The sequence below is a fragment of the Theropithecus gelada genome, chromosome 18 (genome assembly GCF_003255815.1).
Source record: "Theropithecus gelada isolate Dixy chromosome 18, Tgel_1.0, whole genome shotgun sequence".
Taxonomy (NCBI): Eukaryota; Metazoa; Chordata; class Mammalia; order Primates; family Cercopithecidae; genus Theropithecus; species Theropithecus gelada.
Genome location: NC_037686.1, coordinates 4,017,395 through 4,039,354, shown reverse-complemented (window position 1 = coordinate 4,039,354; position 21,960 = coordinate 4,017,395). Strand labels below are relative to the sequence as shown.

At 40.5% G+C, this 21,960-nt stretch overlaps 1 protein-coding gene across 3 annotated transcripts in view; it reads left to right on the top strand.

Moving 5' to 3' along the window:
- Nucleotides 1-21,960, top strand: part of RALBP1 (ralA binding protein 1) — a 63,993-nt gene that overhangs the window by 15,331 nt on the left and 26,702 nt on the right. The gene's annotated exons all lie outside the window — the stretch shown is intronic.

The window sequence follows — 21,960 nt, the reverse complement described above, 5'->3', positions numbered from 1 at the left end:
TAGTTTTACATGATGATAACGAGTTATAGAATATAAGTTACAAGACAGGAACAGTCTGCTAATGTGTGTGTGTGTGTATGTGTATAAACATTTTTTAAACAAATAATGATTGTTACTTTTAACAACTTAATTTGAACTTTTGTTTGTTATCATAATTTAGTAAATGGTGCTTTTACTTTCTGCTTTTCTTTAATCAAAATAATTCACTACGTAGGTAAAGAGTTTAGTTACTGTGTGACATTGTAATCCCAAATCTTGACTTTTGGCCTGTTTTGCCTGCTTAAGATTAGTATTTTACTTCTGTCTCCAGATTTTATTTAATTGCAGGAAATAAGGCAGCAGCTGTTGTTAATTCTTTTTTTTTTTTTTTGAGCAGAGTCTCCCTCTGTCACCTGGAGTGCAGCAGCATGATCTTGGCTAACTGCTACCTCAGCCTCCTGGGTTCAAGTGATTCTCATGCCCCAGCCTCTTGAGTCGCTGTGATTACAGGTGTGCATCATCATGCCCAGCAAATTTTTTCTATTTTTAGTAGAGATGGGGTTTCACCATGTTGGCTAGGCTGGTCTCCAACTCCTGGCCTCAAGTGATCCTCCCACCCCGGCCTCCCAAAGTGCTGGGATTATAAATGTGAGCTGCTGTTAATTCTTATGCAGTACCTTTACATCCAGATAGTAATTTTATTCCTATTTTCTATTTCTTTTCTCTAAAATGTTACCTTGTGATATGGTTTGGCTGTGTCCCCATCCAAACCTCATCTTGAATTGTATCTTCCAGAATTCCCACGTGTTTTGAAAAGGAGCGACCCAGAGGGAGGTAATTGAGTCATGGGAGCCCGTCTTTCCCATGCTATTCTCGTGACAGTGAATAAGTCTCATGAGATCTGATGGGTTTATCAGGGATTTCCACTTTGGCTTCTTCCTCGTTTTCTCTTGCCACTACCATGTAAAAAGAGCCGTTAGCCTCCCACCATAATTCTGAGGCTTCCCCAGCCATGTGGAACTGTAAGTCCAATTAAACCTCTTTTTGTTCCCAACTTCAGGTATGTCTTTATCAGCAGCATAAAAACGAACCAGTACACCTTAACTGAAATCTTCATGGGGTGGTGGTTCTTACTTAACCAAGATAATTGGCCACTTTATAACTTTTGAGCAGCTCTCTACATTTAAATGTTTAGACATCACCTATTAAGGAAACTTCTACTTAGAATTGTCAGCTGAGGATTTTCTCTAACTGTCGTGGGTGATATTAGACCTACTTGTTGTTCTGTATCAGTAGTTAATGTTAATAATTTAAGGTAATTTTTCCCTCAATCTCATTTTTAGGAAATTTTTTTGAAGAAAATTATAAACATAGACTTTATTAAAATTACAAAAATAGACTTTGTTTTTTTAGAGCTGCGTTTGTGTTACAGTTCACTCCTGGTATGTTGTACATTCCATGTGTTTAGACGAATGAATAATGAACATGTATCCACCACTAAAGTACCAATACAGAGTAGTTTCACTGCCCTGATAATCTTCTGTGTTCCACCTGTTCATTTCTTCCTCCTCCCTAAATCCTGACTGCTATTAATCTTTTTACTATCTCTGTAGTTTTGCTTTTTGCAGAATGTCATATGGCCTTTTTAATTTGAGACAGGGTCTCACTTTGTCGCGCAGGTTGGGGTGAAGTGCTGTGATCTCAGCTCACTGCTGAGCCTCTACCTGCTAGGCTCAGGTGATACTCCCATCTCAGCCTCCCAAGTAGCTGGGACTAGAGGTGTGCACCACCACACCCAGTTAATTTTTTCTTTTTTTTTGGGTAGAGATGGGGTTTTGCCATGTTGCCCAGGCTGTTCTCTGACTGCTGTACTTAAGCAATCTGCCCACCTTGACCTCCAAAAGTGCTGGGATTGCAGTTGTCAGCCACTGTGCTCAACTTCTTTTACTTAGTAATATGTGTTTACATTTCTTCTGTATCTTTTCATGACTTGATAGCTCATCTCTTTTTAGCACTAAATAATAATTCCATTATCTTGATGTACCACAGTTTATCCATTGCTGCCTTTTTTGGGGGGATTTATAAATATACCTGCTATAAACATCTATGTGCAGGTTTTTGCATGTACATAAGTTCTCAATTCACTTGGGTAAATAATACCAAGGAGTGCTATTGATGGATCATATAGGAAGCGTATGTTTAGTTTTGTAAGAAACTGCCACGCTGTCTTCCAAAGTGACTGTGCCATATTGCATTCCCATCAGCTATGGATAAGAGTTCCTGTTGCTGTACATCCTTGCCAGCATTTGGTGGTGGTAGTGTTTTGGATTTTGCCATAATAATGGTATGTGGTAGTATCACATTGTTTTAATTTGTAGTTCTCCAGTGACATGTCGTGCTGAGCATCTTCTCATGTGCTTATTTGCCGTTTGCATATCTTCGGTGAGGTGTCTGTTCAGGTCTTTTGCCTATTTAAAAAATTGAATTGTTTTCTTATTGTTTAAAGAGGTATTTTTTTTGTTTTGTTTTTTTGTGTGTGTGTGACAAAGTCTCGCTCTTGTCCCCCAGGCTGGAGTGCAATGGCACTATCTCGGCTCACTGCAACCTCTGCCTCCCAGGTTCAAGCGATTCTCCTGCCTCAGCCTCCCGAGTAGCTGGGACTACAGGTGCCTGCCACCACACCCGGCTAATTTTTGTATTTTTAGTAGAGACAGGGGTTTCATGTTGGCCAGGCTGGTCTCGAATTCCTGACCTCAGGTGATCCGCCTGCCTTGGCTTCCCAAAGTGCTGGAATTACAGGCATGAGCCACCGCACCCAGCCTAAAGAGTTCTGTGTATATTTTTGGGTAATAGTACTTTATTGGATATATTTTCTATAAGTATTTTATTTCAGTGTGGCTTGTCTTTTCATTCTTTCAGTCTTAGGACTCTTAATTTTTATGTTCACTCTCTTTTTTTTTTCCAGAGCATTAACTAAAGAAACTAAATTGTATATCCTGTAGATTTTGCAGTTTGATCTGTGTGATATCATGAGATATATAGATCTATTTATCTATCTGTCCATATATGTTTTCATCCAGAATTCCTGGCTCGTAACTCCCCATAGCCCATGCTATTTCTTAAGTGACTTAAATAATAAGCATATCTTTTGTTAAAGTATTTTGCCTTTTGTCTTTGATTCCTGAAGAAGCTTTGAAACAACTTCTGAGCAATAAAGGTGAAAGACAGTCTTTTGTTATGATGTTGGAGTACTTTAGATCTCAGAAGTAGGCCTCAGAAGACACCTTTCTCTCTGGCCTTCTCCTGGTCTTTGTTTACTTGCTTGTTTTTCTCCCCAAGGCAGGCCATAGAAACTAAAAACATGCTCTAATCTTCCCCCAGCTTTCTGTCCTGGAGCTGGCCATAAAGAAATTCTCTGACTTACATTGTCTGATTTTAGGTCATAAGACCCTCATTTCAGAATGGATCTTGTCCCATACCATGGAGGAAGGAATGCTGCACAGAGAGGCCAAGAAGAATCTGAACAAGATAGGCCTTACCGGGTTTCCCCACTTGGTCTATTAGTATTAGATTATTAGATTATACCCTTTTTGTTCAGTCGCATTTCTGCATGGTTGTCCATGCTTCAACATGCCTATCCAATGAAGTTTCCATCAAAAATTTAAGAAGATGGGGTTGCGAGAGCTTTTTGACAGAACAGGTAGAAGTTCCTGGAGGTTAGTGTAGCCAGAGAGGACACGGAAGCACTACACTCCTTCCTACATGCCTTGCCCTGTGCATCTCTTCATCTATACCCTTTGTGTATCCTTTATAATAAATTGAACATAAGTGTAAACCTAAGTCTTTCCCTAGGTTCTGTGAGCTGCTCTAGCAAATTAATCAAACCCAAGGTAGAGGTGATGGGAACCCTGATTTATAGCTGGTCCTATCAGAAGTGTTACTGGAAAGCTGTCCTGATCCAGAACCAAGGATAGGGTTCTTGGACCTCACACAAGAAGGAATTTGAGGAGAGTCCATAAAGTGAAAGCATTAGTTTATTAAGAAAGTAAAGAAACAAGCGAATTGCTACTCCATAGGCAGAGCAGCGGCATGGGCTGCTTGACTGAATATACTTATAGTTATTTCCTGATTCTGTTGTGCCCAGACCCTCTGTTCCCCAAAGAAGACCACCAGAGTCCAGAGTCAAAGCCAAGCGGCAAGGATCTTTATGACAAGTTCGAACCTGGTCCCTCCATTACACACCATACAAGAGGGCCCCGAACAATGCGAGTGCTTGCTTTTTTATAGCCCGAAAGTTACAGGGGAACAAAGGAATTCTTTCGGTTCCCGCGCTTTCAGTAAAACCTTGAACGGCTGTCTCCTTATTGGAGACCTTCCAGGTGGTGTTTGTACTGGGCTCAGGAAGTTTGAGAGATATGTGGTGATATGTGGTGGGATGGGAGGATGGGATGTGTTTGTACTGGGCTTGTTTGTTTTGAGCCCGGGGTTGAGGAATGTGCCCGGCTCCTCTCAATTCTATGCTCAAAAAGGGGTAGATTATTCGTGAATTTTCCGGAAAAGGGGTGGGTAATTCCTGGAACTGAGGGTTCATCCCCCTTTTAGACCATATAGGGTAACTTCCTGATGTTGCCATGGCGTTTGTAAACTGTCATGGTGCTGGTGGAAGTGTCTTTTAGCATGCTAATGCATTATAATTAGAATATAGTGAGCAGTGAGGACCAGCAGAGGTCATGTTCATCGCCATCTTGGTTTCGGTGGGATTTGGCCGGCTTCTTTACCACATCCTGTTTTATCTGCAAGGTCTTTGTGACCCATATCTTGTGTTGACCTCCTATCTCATCCTGTAAGGATGCCTAATCTCCTGAGAATGCATCCCAGTCAGTCTCAGCCTTATTTTACCCAGCCCCTATTCGAGATGGAGTTGCTCTGGTTCAAAACCTCTGGCGGAAGCACAGGTAAAACAGCCTAGGACTTGCAATTGGCATCAGAATTTGGAGGTGGGCAGCCTTGGGGACTGAGCTGTCAACCTGTGGAATCTGATGCTATGGATGGTGTCAGAATTGAATTGGAGAACACCCAGCTGGTGTCCGCTGCAATGTTGATTGCTTGCTTGGTGTGCGGAGTAAACCCCTACACATCGTGGTATGAGAGCCAAGAAAAAACTGTTTTTCTACATAATCAGATTGTTTTATTTGTTTATTTTTCAGGGATAGTGTGTGCATCCATCAAGGAGCTCTGCTCTTTTATCTCTTGATCTCTTTTTTTGGTGTTACTAGCAACTGTTGATCATCATTGCCAGTATCCATTTTTATTTGTCTATAAAGTGGTGTAAACCAAAAATAAAATTCTAAGTCCCCCAACTGACTGATGGACCCCTGTCTAGGTTAAGGGAGTTCCAATCTAAACCTGAAAAACTAGTTGAGGCCATGGAGGGAATGGGAGGTTGGGCATGCATCATTATACCTTCCTCCCCTTGGAATTCAGACATGACTGACTGGCATTCACGTGAAAACAGAGATCTTAAGACTGACAAAACAGACTTTGTAGCAATAAGATACCAAATTCCAATCTGACTCTAGTATAGCATCACATGACAGATGGCAGGCCCTGAAAGAAATCAAGGTATTTCACCTCAAAATATATTTATTAGACATATTTTGAAATGGCCCTGCAAAGCTGTCTCTTGTGGGGAAAATCTGCATTCTCTAGAGAATCTCCTTTCCTTTGCAGATCTTTTCCCTGATCCAGGAGCAAATTAACTAGAGTCTGGCACCTTTTTAGGTCTGTTAAGAGCTCTGAAACCTGCTACCTGAGGTTTCATCTGCATGATAAAAATCTTGGTCTCCACAACCCCTTATCTTAACCCAGATGCTCCTTTCTATTGAGTCTAGATCTTTAGGTAATAACAACTCTTTCAACCAATTGCCAATCAGATAATCTTTGAATCCACCTATGACCTGGAAGCCCTGGCTTCAAGTTGTCCTTTATTTTCAACCGAACCAGCGTACACTTTACACGTATTGACTGATGTCTGCCTTTAACTTCTGTCCCCCTGAAATATATAAAATCAAGCTGTAAAACAGCCACCTTGGGCACATTTCTCAGGACCTCCTGGGGCTGTGTCATGAGTCATAGTGTCAGAGGTGTTTGAACCAGAACATCTCTATCTTGAATAGGGGCTAGGTAAAATGAGGCTGAGACCTACTGGGTTGCATTCCCAGGAGGTTAGGCATTCTAAGTCACGGGATGAGACAGGAGGTCGACACAAGATACAGGTTATAAAACTGGTCGTGGTAAAGAAGCCAGCCGTATCCCACCAAAATCAGGATGTCAACGGAAGTAATCCCTGGTCGTCCTGGCTACTCATTATATGCTAATTATGATACATTAGTATGCTAGAAGACACTCCCATCAGTGCTATGACAGTTTACAAATGCCATGCCAATGTCAGGAAGTTACCCCATGTGGTCTAAAAGGAGGAGGAATCCTCAAATTCTGGGAAATGCCCACCCCTTTCGTGGAAAACTCATGAATAATCCACCCCTTGTTTAGCATATAATCAAGAAATAAGTCCCCTTAGTACAGCAGCCCAGGCTGCTGCTCTGCCTGTGGAGTAGCCATTCTTTATTCCTTTACTTTCTTAATGAACGTGCTTTCAGTTTGCACTATGGACTCACCCTGAATTCATTTTAATAAACGTGCTTTCAGTTTGCACTATGGACTCACCCTGAATTCATTTTTGTGCGAGATCCAAGAACTTTCTCTTGGGATCTGGTTTGGGACCCCTTTCGAGTAGCAGTGGTCCTTGCATCTGGCTCAGAATAAATCTCTTAAAGTATTTTATAGAGTTTAACTCCTTGTTGATAATTGTAATATTTTTTTTTTTTTTTTTTTTTTTTTGAGATAGGGTCTGTCACCCAGGCTGGAGTACAGTGGTATGATCTCAGTTCACTGCATTCTCGACCTTCTGGGCTCAAGTGATCTGCCCACCTCTACCTCCCGAGTAGCTAGGATCACAGGTGCACACCACCACGTCCAGTTAATTTTTTGCATTTTTGATCGAGACAGGGCTTCGCCATGTTGCCCAGACTGGTCCCAAACTCCTGGGCTCAAGCAGTCTGCCTGCTTCGACCTCCCAAAGTGTTGGGATTACAGGCGTGAGCCACTGCGCTTGGCCTCCAATATTCTTTCATTTCTTCTTTACTGACTAGCCGTAAGATTTTGATAAAGATAAACTTGGCAGCATTAATACGTCACTTAGTAGATTTAGGATAAATGCTCCATTTCTCCCCAACTTTATTAATCAGCTATTCAAAAAATGAGGTGTTCCTCTGGATTCTCCAAAGGTGACCAATGCATTTTTATTTTTTAGTATAATTATGCACTCATGGATTTAAATATAATTGATGCATTTTAGCTCATTGCAGTTGTTAATTTTATCGGTACTCATATTGTCCCATCTTTGGCCAGTGGGAGCTTATTCAAGGACTTCTGAGTCCTTTCAATTCCAAGCATCTTTCGTGATTTACTACTTTCTTTTGTGACTGATGTTTCTGTCTTATCTTGTGCATATTCTGTTCTTAGAGCTCAAATCTACTTAACAGGAACACTTAAAAGTTTCCTTTATTATGTTGTAGGTTCACACAACTTAATATGTATTTACATCTCAACAACTAAAAAGAGAAAAACAGTTTTTCTCTACTCTCTCACAGCACTCTTACACCAGAAGGGTGTAGGGATTTCCCATATCAAACAGTGATCCAATTCTTGGCAGACACTAGGTATTCTACAGCTTAACTTAATGCTGGCGCTGCACTAATCTGAAATTAATGCAGACCCCACAGGTTAAGGGCTCAGTCTTACAAGACTGTCCCCCACTTTAGATATCAATCACAAGTAGTGGGTCCCCAGGTTACCCACAACCATATCCAATTTGGCTCCAAATTGGACATTCCCAAGACCCCCTCTTCAGGTTTGAGAACTTGCATGAATGGCTCATAGAACCAGGTAAACAGTTTACTTACTATTACTGGTGTATTACAAAGGATTTTGTAATTTTTTAATTTTTAAGATTTTTTAAATAGAGACATGGTTTTGCTATGTTGCCCAGGCTGGCCTCAAACTCCTGGCCTCAAGCAGTCCCCCGTCTGGTATTACAGGCATGAGCCAGCATGCCCATATTTCTTACTAGATCACAGTATCACAACAAGTTAACAGCTGTTTGAAAAAATTATACATGTAAGTTGAAAGAGGAAATTATATTTCACTCCTACATAAGTAAAATTACTAATGATTTGTGTGTGCCTGTAGGACAGTGTACAACTTGTAATACCTTGCAGTTATATTGGACATCACTACCCTCATTTCTTGTTCCATGATGATTTTTACATGGCACTTTTCTTTTTTCTTTTTTTGTCACATGACCCCAGAAAACTCGGTTTCACAAGATATATTGTCAAGAGGAAAGCAGTGCTATCTAATGTTGAAACTGAACTACTTTTAGCTAGTATTTTGTGCTGTTTCTGAAAGATGTCCAGTATTGCTGTTCCCCTCAAATTTATGATGTCCCAAAACTCCCCTCTGAGTTTGCTTGAGGTGCCCCTGGGTGCTTCAGTGCACTCTTTGGGAATCTTGGCTAAATACTATTATCCAGGTCTTATTGTAACCAATGTGTGAATTTTATTTTTATTAAATAAATGTGTTGGTCCCCCCATCACCCCAGTTAAGTTCTAATTTAAGATTTACTTGAGGCCGAGCACAGTGTCTCACGCCTGTAATCCCAGCACTTTCGGAGGCCTAGGTGGGTGGATCACCTGAGGTCAGGAGTTCGAGACCAGCCTGGCCAACATGGTGAAACCCCATCTCTACTAAAAATACAATTAGCCAGGCGTGGTGGCAGGCACCTGTAATCCCAGCTACTCGGGTGTCTGAGGCAGGAGAATCGCTTGAACCCGGGAGGCGGAGGTTGTAGTGAGCTGAGATCACACCACTGCTCTCCAGCCTGGGTGACAGAGTGAGACTCCGTCTCAAAAAATAATAATAAAGGCAAGAGTCCAAAGTGGGTTTTTCCCTCTGATACTTAATATATGTACAGTTATGTGTCACATAATGTTTCAGTCAAAGGTAGACTGCATATACAGAGGTGGTTGCATAAGATTATAATACCATAACTGTACTTTGTGTGGAAGTAGTTTAGATACCAGTGTGTTACACTTGCTGACAGTATTCAGCACAGTTACATGCTGTCCAGGTTTGTAGCCTAGGAGCAGTAGGCCACACCATATAGCCTAGGTGTGCAGTAGGCTCTACCATCCAGGTGGAAATAATTTGTTAATTTTTCTACTTTCTTGTCATTATCCCTTTTAAAAACTTGGTTTTTTTTTTTTTTTTTTTAGACAGGGTCTTGTGCTGTTGCCCAGGCTGGTGCCATCATAGCTCACTATGGCCCTCGACCTTCTGGGCTCAAGTAATTCTTCTGCTTCAGCCTCCTGAGTAGCTGGGACTATAGATACATGGCACCACACTCAGCTAATTTTTTTTTTTTTTTTTTTTTTGAGATGCAGTCTTGCTCTGTCACCAGGCTGGAATGCAGTGGAGTGATCTCATTTCACTGCAACCTCTGTCTCCCAGGTTCAAGTGATTCTCCTGCCTCAGCCTCACAGGTGGCTGGGACTGCAGGCGCCTGCCACCACGCCTGGCTAATTTTTATATTTTTAGTAGAGATGGGGTTTCACCATGTTGGCCAGGATGGTCTTGATCTCTTAACCTCGTGATCTTCCTGTCTCGGCCTTCCAAAGTGCTGGGATTACCACCGTGCCTGGCCCACACTTGGCTAATTTTTTATTTTCTGTAGAGACAGGGTTTCATTGTGTTGCCAAGGCTGATCTTGAATTCCTGGGCTCAAGCAGTTCTTCTGCCTTGGCCTCCCAAAGTGTTAGGATTATAGGCGCTAGCTACTGCACCTGGTCCATTAATCCTTTAAGAGTTGTTATCAGCATGAAAAGGGCATTCGTACATTCATATTCATTATAATGAATTTGAGAATTTCACATTTTCTAAACTGATGATACCTGCATATCTTGTCTGAAGCATGTCAGTAGGGCAGAAGCTAAAATAAAGATTAAGTCTCATGGTATAGAAGAAGGGTACAGAAAATAACCCAAATAAAGAATAAAATCTGGATTAAAATACAAGCCTAAACAAAGTTAATAGATATGAAAGAATTAATTATACAGCTACTAAATTGGATAATAATTGCTCTGTGGAATGTGTATGAGAAATTATTTTTGAGCCTGTATATGTGAATAGTTTGCATTTAATGGGTCCTGGTCATAAACCTCAAACATGTTATCATGTGAAGAATTTCACTGTTGATATAAAATCTTTTAAACTTTATCTGCTCAGTCTGAAGGATTATTTCTGTCCCATTTCAGCTTATAAATGTAAAAAAGAGAATGTGCTCCCCATATCTAATGAGCTGCTGGTAGACTACACTTCACAAATGTTAACTGTTGCTGGAGAGATTGAACCTGTCCAGCGTTACACACTAGAAGAGGACCCTAGGAAGCTGGAGAGGACCTAGGAAGCTGGTGTCTGATTTCCTCTGGACTTCACCCTATGTGCCTCTTCCTTTGCTCTTGTTTTCTATTCTTTCTCTGTGATAGATCTTAGCTGTGAGTGCAAACTATATGCTGAGTTATGTGAATCCTTCTAGCAAATCACCAGTCCTGGGGGTGCAGCCCCCAACACAGTAATAAATGACTTAAAAAGGAAAACACTGTTCCCTGCCTCATCCTTGCACCTCTCTCAGTCTTAGTTTTTTTTTTTTTCTTTTAGGTGTTTCTTTTGCTATTTGTTTCCTTTTTTCTCATTAAAAAACTGCTATTTCTTGAGATGCCAGTTTTTGACATTATCTATTAACTAGGTATTACGACAGATGAGGGTTTAGGTTTCTTATACCCTTGCCCCAGTTCCCTGCCTTCAGTCCTTCAAAATGACCACTTCACAGTGTTTGATTCAGTCAGTATTAGTGTTATCATGATAACTAGATAAATATTGTATAATACTGAACAGTGGACTACAGATTCTTTTTCTCATCTAACTTTTCTTTCTCTTAGAGTTGATGGTTGTTTCTTATTTTTATTTGCTTTGTTTACTGTTTTGTTTGTTTGTTTTCAGATAGGGTCTTGATCTGTTGCCCAGGATGGAACGTAGTGGTGAGGTCATGGCTCACCACAGCCTCGATCTCCTGGATTCAAGCAGTCCTCCCACCTCAGCCTCCCAAGTTGCTGGGACCACAGACAGGTGCCACCATGCGCAGCTAATTAAATCTTTTGTAGAGATAGGGGTCTTGCTACATTGCTCAGGCTGGTCTCAAACTCCTGGGCTCAAGCAGTCCTGTCTCTTTGGCCTCCCAAAGTGCTGGGATTAGCAGTGTGAGCCACCATCCCAGCCTATTCTTATGACAGATTTATCCCCAAAGCTCCAGTGACTCTTTAACATGTCTTATTGTTGTTTTCCATGTGGTCAGATGTATCTGATTTCCATCATTCCTTGGAACTCTTCTTCGTCATGCTTCACTGTGGATTAGTTGATCACAGATTTGCTTTTATGGGGACTTCCCTTTGCTGCATTCTAGGGTTGAATCTCAATCAAGTCTTCCTACTGTTTATTTACTGCCTTGTTTTTGTAGGAATTATTGAGAAAGTATATTATTGAGATTGTAAATTATTGGGAAAATAAATTTCTTGAGACTGTTAGTCTGAAAATGGCATTATTTGTTGTGGGAAGTAAGGGACCCCGAACAGAGGGAACGACTGGAGCCGCGGTAGGGGAACATAAATTGTGAAGATTTCATGGACATTTATCAGTTCCCAAATAATACTTTTATAATTTCTTATGCCTGTCTTACTTTAATCTCTCAATCCTGTTGTCTTCATAAGCTGAAGATGTACGTCACCTCAGGACCACTGTGACAATTGTGTTAACTGTATAAATTGATTGTAAAACGTGTGCGTGAACTATATGAAATCAGTGCACCTTGAAAAAGAACAGAATAACAGTGATTTTTAGGGAACAAGGCAAGACAACCATAAGGTCTGACTACCTGCAGGGTCAGGCAAAAAGAGCCATATTTTTCTTTTTGCAGAGAGCCTATAAATGGACGTGAAAGTGGGGAAGATATCGCTAAATTCTTTTCTTAGCAAGGAATATTGATATTAATACTCTGGGAAAGGAATTCATTCCTGAGGGGAGGTCTGTAAACGACTGATCTGGGAATGTCTGTTCTATGTGGTTGAGATAAGGACTGAGATACGCCCTGGTCTCCTGCTGTACCCTCAGGCTTACTAGGATTGGGAAACTCCATCCTGGTAAATTTTTGGTCAGACCGGTTCTCTGCTCTTGAACCCTGTTTTCTGTTAAGATGTTTGTCAAGACAATATGTGCACCGCTGAACACAGACCCTTATCAGGAGTTCTGATTTTGCCCTTGTCTTGTTTCCTCAGAAGCATGTGATCTTTGTTCTGCCTTTTGCCCTTTGAAGCATGTGATCTTTGTGACCTACTCCCTGTTCGTACACCCCTCCCCTTTTGAAATCCTTAATAAAAACTTGCTGGTTTTGAGGCTCAGGTGGACATCACCGTCCTGTTGATATGTGATGTCACCCCCGGCAGCCCAGCTGTAAAATTCCTCTCTTTGTACTCTTTGTCTGTATTTGTCAGCCGGCCAACACTTATGGAAAATAGAACCTACATTGAAATATTGGAGGCAAGTTCTCTTAATATTTATTTTAACTATACACTTGAATGATTGTTGGAACTAATTTTCATTCAGTGTTTGAAGATACTTCTTTAATGTCCTTAAGCTTCCAGTGTTTCTGTTGGCAAATTGGTCCTGATCCTGTGAATATAAGCTGTTTCCCTGGCTCCCTCGCCCACAGGACACTTTTTGGTATCATCTTTTTATCCCCAGTGCTCTGAAATTTCATGAGATGCATTGTCACAGTTCTCTTCATTTATTATGAGGGGTGCTCAGTGGTCCTCTCAGAGGACACTCTTGTCTTTAAATTCTGGGACAATTTATTTCCTTATTGTGGGAAGAACAAGAATGTGTTGTGTCTGCAAACAATGCTTACAAAATATAACATTTCCAAATAATATGTTAATACTGGTTAGTGTTAAGTATATAAGGTATTGATAAGTCAATATTTGAATTCCCTTAATTCTAGATTAGAGAATTTTAATTTACATATTATTTTTTAAAACTATAAATGTGAAGAAAGGTTGCTTTTAGTGAACTTAAGCCTGATACTTATTAATAAAGAACATTTATAAAATACTGAATCTGTTTAACTTGTAAACTGGTTAAGCAAGTTATTGTTTTTCTGGAATAGGCCTTTTTATGTTTAGATAGTACCAAGTTTAATAAACTAGTAGACTTATTCTTGAAAGCTAATTTCAGGAGACATTAGTTTTCTTAATTTCTTTATCTTTATTTATATTGCTTTGTTCTCTTGCATGCGTGACTGATTCTTACTGTGTGTGCTGATTAATACTGGCATATGAGCAGAAAATACTACTTTAAGAACAATGTATAACCTAGTCCTTCAGAGAAGTGAATGTTTGTTTGTTTGTTTGTGTTTTTGAGACGGAGTCTCGCTCTGTCGCCCAGGCTGGAGTGTGGAGCGCAGTGGCGCGATCTTGGCTCACTGCACGCTCTGCCTCCCAGGTTCGTGCCATTCTCCTTCCTCAGCCTCCTGAGTAGCTGGGACTACAGGCATGTGCCACCACACCCAGCTAACTTTTTGTGTGTTTTTAGTAGAGACAGGGTTTCACTGTGTTAGCCAGGATGGTCTCAATCTCCTGACCTCGTGATCCGCCTGCCTTGGCCTCCGAAAGTGCTGGGATTACAGGCGTGAGCCACCGCGCCCGGCCTGAGAAGTGAATGTTTTTAAACTATTGTTTAGTTAAATTTGAGTCTAGTTTTGTGAACTTTTTTGTTTGTTTCATCTCAGTACTGTCATAACTGTACTTCTTGAAAAGGTACGATTGTTTTTGGTTCTAAAGTAAAATTCTAGATATGTGGTTTTTGCTTTATACTTTGAACACTTTTTGCTGTTGCAGAAGTAATTTTTTTTAATCTTCAGTTCTCTCTAGAGAGATACTGTCTTTTACATGGGAACCAGCCACATGCTTTCATTTTGGAATGATTGGAAATAGTGATAACTGGGTGTGAATGTAAGCTGTTTCCCTAGCTCCCTCACCCACAGGACACTTGGTATCTTTTTATCCCCTGTGCTCTGAAATTTCATGAGGTCAGGTCCATATTTGAAAAGGAAAGTCCTTTTTCTTTTTTGTTTTTTTTTTGAGACAGGGTCTCTCTCTGTCACCCAGACTGGAGTACAGTGTCGCCATCCCGGCTCACTGCAACCTCCGCCTCCTGGGTTCAAGTGATTCTTGTGCCTCAGCCTTCCAAGTAGCTGGGATTACAGGCACGCACCACCATGCCTGGCTAATTTTTGTGTGTTTAGTAGAGATGGGGTTTCACCATGTTGTCCAGGCTGGTCTTGAACTCCTGGCCTCAAGCAGTCCACCTGCCTTTGCTTTCCAAAGCACTAGGATTACAGGCGTGAGCCACTGTGTCTGGCCAGCGTCCATGTTTTTTAATGGCTCATGATCACATCTCTGTAAGACATTCATGGCCCTTTATTTTCCTTCTCAGAGTTTTTATTGAAATATAATTTAGGCCGGGTGCGGTGACTCAAGCCTGTAATCCCAGCACTTTGGGAGGCCAAGGCGGGTGGATCATGAGGTCAGAAGTTCGAGACCAGTCTGGCCAACATAGTAGAAACCCTGTCTCTACTAAAAATACACAAAAATTAGCCAGGCGCCTGTAATCCCAGCTACTCAGGAGGCTGAGGCAGGAGAATCGCTTGAACCCGGGAGGCGGACGTTGCAGTGAGCCAAGATCATGCCACTGCACTCCAGCCTGGGTGACAGACTGAGACTCCATCTCAAAAAAAAAAAAAAAAAAGAAAAGAAATATAATTTATATTTAGTGAAATGTACAGTTTGATAAGTCTTAAATGTATACATACTTATAGCCCACACGTCTGTTACAATGTAGATAGGAACATGGCCGTCAACACAGAATGTTCTCTCTTGCTACTTCGTATTCAACCCGTGCCTCTTCTCCCCACCCTCATAGCAACAGTTCTAAATTCTTTTGACACCTAGGTGACTACCTGTTCTAGAACTTACTATAAATACAGTCATACATTATGTATTCTGTTGTGTTCTTGTGCAGTTTTATGAAATTATCTGTTTTGTTGTGTATATGGATTATTTATTTATTACTAAAGATGCTGAATAGTATTCCCTTATATGAATCCAATCTTCTGTTTGTTGGCAATGTGGGTGTTTCTAGTTTTTAGCTGTTACAAATCAAGTTACTCTGATGATAAGCAGGGTTTTTTTTGTGAATATTTGTTTTCATTTCTCTTGGGTAAATATGGAGTGAAATTGCTAGGTCATATAGAAGGATATGCTTAAGTAAAGATACTGCCAGTTTTCCAAGTCTCAATGTGTGAGACTTGTGGGTGCCCCATATCCTTACCAGTGTTAGGGATTGTTGTTCTTTTTAAATTTTAGCCGTTCTAGATGATGTCTATTGATGGCTCATTTTGATTTTAATTTGCATTTATTTGATATTTTTTTCTTGAACTTACCATCCGTATGTCAAAATGAAATAAAATATAGAGATAGATCTCTAAATTTAAAACATTTTATTTGGTAAGCAGGAATTGCAATTCAGGGCATACTCACACAGACCTGATGGTCTTTGCTGTGTCCCACGAACAAAGAGAAGGTTGGGGGTTTTATTTTTAAAAAGAGAGCTATTTTATATTGCTTTGTGAGAAAGTTCATCAGCACTAGTAAGGTTTGGGGGACTGGCAAGCTCTGAGTGGTGAGTGACGGTGGGTAAAGCCAGTCCTAGAGTGGCAGCAGGTTGCTTAGGTAGTGATTAGATAAAACTGGTTTCAGGTTAGAGCAGGCAGTTTCAGCAGCCAGGCTGGCAGAGAATGACATTCTTGGAGCAATGGTGTGTGCCTAGAGTGCTTTTTCCTCTTGGCTTCTTGACTCAGTTTTATTTGGGTATGACAAGTGACCCAGTTCATATGATCAATTTTCATATTGTATTTTCCTTTGTAAACTGTTTTTTCAACTCTGCCCATTTTTGTTATGGGTTTTTTATCTTTTTCTTCTAAATAAAATCCTTTGTCAAATACACACACACACACACACACACACAGACACACAAATGTAGTCTTCAAGTCTTTGGCTTGACTGTTCATTTTATCTTTTTTTCTTTCTCTTTCCCTACGAAACAAGGCCTCTTGCTGTCACCCAGGCTAAAGTGCACTGTGGTCATGGCTCACTGCAGCTTACCTCCTGGGCTCAAGTGATCCTCTTGCCTAAGCCTCCCAAATTGCTGGGATTACAGGCATGAGCCACTGTGGTTGGCCTGTTTTTTTTCTTAATAGTGTCTTTTGATGAGCAGAAGTCCAATTAGTCAGTTTTTTATTTTATAGTTAGTTCTTTCTGGTAGTGTCTGGGAAGTTTTTACCCTCTCAAAGCCCTCAAAAATATGTTTTTAGAAGTTGTATAGTTTTTAGCCATTAAGTTTTAGGTCTGTAATTTATCATGAATATATTTTGTACATGATATGACATAGAGAGTTGAGCTTCATTTTTTCCCATATGCTTATCCAGCACTATTTGTTGAAAAAGATTGTCCCCTCATTGAATTCCTCTGCAACCTTTGTTGAAAATCAATTAACTATACACATGTGCATTTCTTTTTGGAATTTCTGTTTGTTCCTCTGATCTATTGTCTGTTCTTGCTGCAACACCTTACTGTCCTGAATACTGTAGCTGTTTTTGTTCTTGTTTTTGTCTACGCCTGTTGGCATTTCTGGATTTCCCAGCTTCTATCATTCCAAGTCTGTGGTGTGAGATAGAAGAAAACTCTGGGAACCCACCACCATGTTCCTCCTATCCTGAGGTGCTGAACCGGTCTGCCTCCTTCTGTCTACCTTTCAGAGTCTTTTTCTTCTTCTTTTTCTTCTTCCTCTTCCTCTTCTTCTTCTTCCTTCCTCTTCTTCTTCCTTCTTTTTCTTCCTTCCTTCTTCTCCTTCTTCTTCTCCTCCTCCTCCTCCTCCTCCTCCTCCTTCTTCTTCTTCCTTCTTCTTTTTAATCTGATCTGGGAATTTTAGTTGTACTTCCCAGGAAGAATAAGGATAACTAATCTTTATTCAAATTTTCAATAATTTACACCAGGTATCCTCTTGCCTCAGAAATAAGAATTTCGGATTTTTGTTGTTTATTTTCTTACCTTTGAATATTTATACTTAATTAAATTTTATTATGGACCATTTGAAGCCTCTCTCTTCTGCCCTTTTCTTCAGTGAAGTTTAGGCTTGCTATAGCTCCCCAGTGGTCAAACAATATGTCCTATTGCAAACACGTTGTTCTTCCTTTCTTACTAAACCATCCTGCACTCAGACGCTCACTCCTTCATGTCTGCCTTTAGTGGCTCCACTTATCTTCAACTCTAGATGAATTAAGTGGTCTTAGTCTGTTTGGACTTCTATAACAAAATACTGTAAAGTGGGTAGCTTATAAACAACAGAAATATATTGCTTTTAGTTGCAGGCTGGAATGTCCAAGATCAAGATGCTGACAGATTTGGTGTCTGCTGAGGGCCCACTTTCTGGTTCATAGATGGGGCCTTCTTGCTGTGTCCTCGCGTGGTGGATGGAGGTGGTGAACTCATAAAAGGAGGAGAGAGTGTCCTCATAAGAGAACACTAATCCCATTAATGAGGACTCCACCCTCACAACCTAGTCACCTCCCAAAGGCCCTCCCTCCTAATACCATCACCTTGGGGATTAAGTTTCAATATATGAATTTTGAGGGGACACATTCAGTCCGTAGCACAACAAGTCAATAAATATTTCTTTAGAGTAGCTTTTGTGAGATAATCTATTAAATACTTCATGAACAAAACTGTCTTCTTGTCTTTATCAGTCTAGTATGGAAACAAAAATAATTGTGTACCAGGGGAACGTGGAAACATAGGTATAACTTAACCAATGTTGTAGGAGTGAATGATCAAAAGCCGTCTGACATTTTGCTGCTGGTATTCCTGCCCTTACTCCTCTCTTAGCGCCAGTTTTGTCACTTTCTGGCTTTGGAATTGGTAATGACTCCCACACCAGGTCTGACCTTCTCAGCGTGGCGTTCAGTTGTCTGAGCCCACCGTATCTTTTAATGTCTTTTCCATTGCTGCTTAGCAAGAACTGCCCGGGTCAGGCTGGTCCTCTCCCATTCTCGTAAGTCCCAAATGTTCCTGTGTGTCTTTAACCACACTGTTCCTCCTGGCATAAATGTATTTATTCCCTTTTGTGTGTGTATATATGAAGGGTGGTTCAGTGAAAAAAAAAAGTGTTTTGAGTCAAACAGATCCCAGTTTTATCTCTTACTTGCTATGTGATTTAGGGTAAGTTATTTAAGCTCTCTGAGCCTTACTTTCTCTGTTCGTAAACATGGAAAAATACTGTTTTTCTTACGGGGTTAGCTAAATTACTGCATGTGAAACCCAGAAGGCACAGGAACTCAAATAAAATGTCGACTCCCTTTCTTGATTTCCTGAATTAGAACTTAAGGCTCAGGGCAAGATTCATTTCTTCTAATATTTGTCTCATCAACAACAAATATGTTGAGAACAGAAAAGATACCAATTAGTTTATTAAATAAACATTTGACTACTTAGTGTGTGCCATAGGCAGTGTGAAATGGTGGAGCTCACGTTAGCGAGGTGAACACATGCACATGTAATTGAAATACAGTATGGTAAGCGCTGTGAAGAGGTACGTCCAGGATGTTCTCGGACACAGAAAAGGAATATTCGTGGCTTATACTGGATGGAGTGGGTCCCCAGGGAGGATTCCTGCAGAAGTGTTGCTGGTGCTTGATTTTTTTAAACAGCTTTATTGAGGTAGAACTCATGTAAGATCCACCCACTCGAAGTGTATAATTTAATGATTTTTAGCCAGTTTATGGGTTTCTGCAACCATCACCATAATCCAAATTTAGGATGTTTCCATCATCTACAAAATCGTGCTCAATTGCAGGCCTAGTGTTAAAGGATGAATATGAATTAGCCACACAAAAATATTGAGAGGAAGGCTGGATTCCTGGGAGAGAATGAGCAAAGACAGAGAAGTATACAACAACATGGTATCCATGTGGGTGATATGTCTATGAGCAATTTTTTTTTTCTGGAGTGTAAAGCTGTGCTCCTGCCCCACAAGTTGTGTTTTAGCTTCCATGGACTTGAGCTCAGTTTCCTCATCTCTAATGTATAATTACTGTTACCTTGTTGAACTCTATAGGTCCTTTTAAACTCTCAACTCTTAGATTGTCAAAACTTCAATTAATGGGAAAAGAGAATGCACTTTAAAAAACTATAGTCAAGGCCGGGCGTGGTGGCTCACGCCTGTAATCCCAGCACTTTGGGAGGCCGAGGTGGGCGGATCACAAGGTCAGGAGATCGAGACCATCCTGGTTAACACGGTGAAATCCTGTCTCTCCTAAAAATACAAAAAAAAAATTAGCCTGGCATGGTGGCAGGCACCTATAGTCCCAGCTACTCGGGAGGCTGGGGCAGGAGAATGGTGTGAACCCAGGAGGCGGAGCTTGTAGTGAGCCGAGATCCCGCCATTGTACTCCAGCCTGGATGACAGAGTGCGTTCTGAAACAAACAAACAAACAAACAAAAAACAACGATAGCCAAGGCCAGGCATGGTGGCTCACACCTGTAAGCCCAGCACTTTGTGAGGCCAAGGCTGGTGGATCACCTGAGGTCAGGAGTTTGAGACCAGCCATGGCCAACATGGTGAAACACTGTCTCTACTAAAAATACAAAAATTAGCCAGGTGTGGTGAGGCACACATGTAATCCCAGTTACTTGGGAGGCTGAGGCAGGAGAATCACATGAACCCAGGAGACAGGTTTAGTGACTCAAGAGTGCACCACTGCACTCCCGCCTGGGCAAGAAGAACGAGACTTGCATCTCAAAAAAACAAAAACAAAAATCATAAAAAGATAGCCAAAAGTCAGGGCCCATTAAGATAACAGAATTATACTGATGCTTATTGATCCTTCAATGGAAACTTTTTTTTGTTTTTAATGTTTTTTTCTGATTCTACAAGCAATAGTGCATATTGGGTAGAAAATTTATAAAAAGCAGAAAGACAAAAAGGGAGTTTAGATCACTCATAATCTTACAATTCAGAGATAATTGTTATTAATATCCTGTGATTTTATGCATATATTTACATATTTAAATTGATATGCTGTAAATAAAATTGCTTTTTCCTCACATCATTAAATATTGTCAAAAGCATGATTTTTAATGCTGCATAATTTTTACAGGATCAAAAAATAGCTTATTCTCTTTTTTTTTTTATTTTGAGACAGGGTCTCACTCTGTGACCCAGGCTGGAGTGCAGTGGTGCGATCTCAGCTCACTGTAACCTCCATCTCCTGAACTCAAGTGATCCTCCCACCTCAGCCTCCCAAGTGGCTAGGCCTATAAGCATGTATCACCACACCCAGCTAATTTTTTGTATTGTGTTTTTAGAGACAAAGTTTCGCCGTGTTGCTCAGGCTAGTCTCAGATTCCTGGGCTCGTGTGGTCCACCCACCTTGGCAGCCCAGAGTGCTGGTATTATAGGCATGAGCTACCGTGCCAGGCCGCTTTTCATTTTTTTAAGTCATAGAAGTAATATATAGACATGGCGAGGTTCAAACTATATAGAAAGGATACAATGGAAAGAATAAAGTCTACCCTTATGACGCTTCCAAGAGTTAATAGTAATTAACCGTTTCTGATATGTTTTCAGAAACTCTGTGTGTGTGTGTGTGTGTGTGTGTGTGTGTGTGTGACAGACTTTATAGCCTATTATTTGGATAAACCATAATTTAATCAGTATTCTAGTGATAGCATTTTAAATTATTTTGTTTTTTGTTTTCACAGTACTGCAATGAATATTTTCTTGCATATATCTTTGCATTTTTATGAAAGTATGTCTGAAGGATAATTTCCTAAAAGCGGAATTCCTGGATCAAAAGAATAGATTTAAAATTGTAATAGCTACGATAAGATTGCTTTTCTAAAAGGATCGTGTTACATTTCTACCATTAGTAGGTGTTCTCGTGAGTCCTGTTTCCTCTATCCTTACCATCGTAATGGATCTTATATGTGCCATTTTGTTCTTTGCCATTCTCATATTAGAAAAGTGATAGTTCATTGTTTAAAAAATTATAATTGAAGTTGAACATTGTTTCCACTCATTTTTTAGCCACTTTTCTGTGAACTGCCTGTTCACATCCTTTGTCTGGTTCTCTTAATTTGTTGCTATTTTTATTAATTTAAGAATTCTTTGCTTTTTAGAAATTAGCTCTCCCAATTTGCAACTTTCTTTTTATTTTCTACATTTGCTTGCTTTTGACTTTGTTTATGGTCAGAATTGTCACTTACGGCTTATGGATTTTTTTAATTGTAAAGTTAACCTTTAAGTGAGTGCAAAGAGAGGCCGGGCACAGTGGCTCACACCTGTAATCCCAGCACGTTGGGAGGTCAAGGCAGGTGACTCACCCGAGGCCAGGAGTTCGAGACCAGCCTAACCAATATGGTGAAACCCTGTTTCTACTGAAAATACAAAAAATTAGCCGGATGTGGTGGCAGGCGCCTATAATCCCAGCTACTCAGGAGGCTGAGGCAGGAGAATTACTTGAACCTGGAAGGTAAAGGTTGCAGTGAGCCAAGATTGCGCCATTGCATTCCAGCCTGGGCAACAAGAGCGAAACTTCAAACTCCATCTCAAAAAATAAATAAATAAATAAAGTGAGCGCAA